The sequence below is a fragment of the Ixodes scapularis genome, unplaced genomic scaffold, assembly GCF_016920785.2.
Source record: "Ixodes scapularis isolate PalLabHiFi unplaced genomic scaffold, ASM1692078v2 PGA_scaffold0__279_contigs__length_252992795, whole genome shotgun sequence".
In the NCBI taxonomy this organism is placed as follows: domain Eukaryota; kingdom Metazoa; phylum Arthropoda; class Arachnida; order Ixodida; family Ixodidae; genus Ixodes; species Ixodes scapularis.
The window spans coordinates 178,324,191-178,326,934 of NW_024609835.1; positions in this window are offsets into that span (position 1 = coordinate 178,324,191).

Genomic DNA, 2,744 nt, shown 5'->3' on the forward strand with positions numbered 1-2,744 from the left:
GAGAGACCTCTTCGAGAAAGCGAAATTGGTGCTTGGCGCTCTTTTTGTTTTAAATTTTGTTTAAGGGGCACCATTACGAGTCATTTAATTTTACAATCTCAGGGCTCGCATCGCTTACTATAAACCGTCACGCTTTATAACACTTGTATTTGTTGTTCCTTTTTTTTTTCATCGATATGCGTATTGTTTTATATTGTTTCAACAAAAGATTGGATAAAGCTTTGTTTCCTCTATTACTATCCCCTTGTGTCGACAAATTTGAAAAGTACGCAGATTACTTTGGTGTGTATTAGACTATTCACAATCCGATTTAATCGTTCAGAGGCGTAAAAACGTCGCATAGACTCCATGTACGCTGGACGTGTGACATCGAGTCGTCAATATTATTTAGTGAATTATTTAGTACACACATATGTACTCAAGCTTTGATATCGGCGCCAAGTAGCTGCAGAAAGATTGAACGACGTCGTGAAGACAGTCGAAAAGCACAGCCATGTGCACTTAGAGGAGTAATAGCAAATTCCTTATTTAGACCAAACGAGGGACCTAAATACCTGTGTTATTTTTTTATCTGTCTAAAGGGACTAGGTTTTTCCATAACATATTCTCAAATAGTATATGCTTCTACTATCTGCGAAGCACTCGCCGATTCGATATTCGCGAAGAACGACAGGAGCTCTACGAATGAGAGTACTGAAGAGACGTTTGAACCGATAAATAAAGGCTGCAGTGTGATATTCAGGAATGTCGTCCAACCAGCGTAACAAACCACCCTGTTTTCCGGCCACCAGAGCAAAGTCAACGTTTTGGCGGCTACAGCAATCTCTCGATTAGTACTATATATAGCCTGGAACACGCCTCTGACCAGAGTGTTTACTGCGTCCTCAATTTTCAGATGGCCCACTGCGTATTACGTACATAAAAATCGCTTCAAAATTTGTTTTCTTTTATCGCGATAATTATAAAATGCTGCGACTTGATATCATTTTTTAGAGCGCAGCTCTTAGGGGCCCGTTTCCAGCCTGAGCGGCGTCGGCGTCGCCGTCGGCGTCGGCGTAATTGCGCCCCTCCCTCTCCTCCTCCTCCCCCTCCTCCTCCCCTCCTCCTCCTCTTCCTCCCCCTCCTTCTCCTCCTCCCCTCCTCCTCCTCTTCCTCCCCCTCCTTCTCCTCCTCCCCTCATTGTGTAGTATGGTCCGGGCGGGTCACGTGACCTCTGGGGGAGGGGGTCACATGACCCGTTTCCAGCCTGTGCGGCGTCGGCGTTGGCGTCGGCGTCGGCGTCGCCCCTCCCCCTCCTCCTCCTCCCCCCTCTTCCCCCGCCCAGGTCACGTGACCCCGGGGGGTGACTCCCCTCCCCCCGCCGGAGTCACGTGACGGCCCGCCCAAGCTCATGTGATCCCGTCCCCTCGAGGTCACGTGACCCCCCGGACCTCTGCCCTCCTCCTCCTCCCCCTCCTCCTCCTCCCCTCATTGTCTGGTTCGGGGGGGTCACGTGACCTCGGGGGGAGGGGGTCACATGACTTCAGCGGCGAGGAGGAAAGCAGTACGAAGGTGGAGGAGGGGGGGAGGAGAGAAGAGGAGGCGGAGGCGAGGGGAGGAGCTTGAAGGACGAGGAGGTGGTAAAGGAGAGGGAGGGGGAGCAGGAGGGGAGGAGGACTAGCAGGCATGATCACGAGGGAGGAGGAGGAATATACCCTCCACTCCTCCTCCTCAAGAGCTGCGCTCCAATTCGGCGTTACAGGAAGTTGTAAACGGCTTTCACTTTTTTTTTTCAACAATGTTAAAACATTTGGCGTCACAATAGCGGAAGCAAACGGTATACTGTTCTATAGTATTCTCCTCGGAATCCACACGCCGATATTGTGAACTTCAGTGACGTTGCCTGAACTTGCTGACTTCTAACGAACCGTCGGACAAGCTCCTAATGGTCCTTTACGGAGATGAGGCCTCTTTGGAGCAGTATTTGCTTTGCCCTTCCCGAGCCAAGCATATAGGCACCTGCATACTTTCGCGTTTCATCCCTCTGGTAAATCATCCCGACCGTTATTTTTTTCATATACTGTTTAGAGCGCAGCTCATAAGGCTGAACTCCATGAAGCGAATTATGCGACGAATTAAAGCCCCTCGATGTGTTTACGTGTCTTGCAAGTAGCGTCAAACGCGCGAGCGCACGAGGCCCATGTCTCGAGTGGCCCCTGGAAGCAAATGGCGGTGCAGCACTGAAATGAGCGGCCTTTGGAAGAGAATGGCGGCGGAGCACGCGCTCGCGGCACGTGTCTCGCGCGTTTCCACAACAATGATTGGCGGTACTTGTAAAAACGGCCTTTATCAAGGGGCTTTACGACGAATAACTGACGAACGCCGCCAAACAGCACGCTCGCTTTGCCCGCGACATAGCAGCCACTGTGGTGATTCCACGCGCAGAGCAAAAGCCGCCGGGCAAAATTCGTCAATTTTTCGCAGCATATTCCTCCCATGGAGTTCAACCTTTAGGCGCCAGTTTTCGGCTTGAGCGGCGTCACCGTCGGCGTCGCCGTCGACGTAACCGTGCGTTGCATGAAACGCGCGGGCTGCGTGCAACGCGCGGGTTGCATGAAACGCTAGTGCAACGCTAGTGCAACGCACGGTTACGCCGCTTGCACGCAACGTGTTGCAAGCAAGCCTTGCATGCAACGCGCGGTTGCGCCGCTTGCATGCCAGGCGTTGCATGCAACATGTTGCATGCAAGCTTTGCACGCGCATTG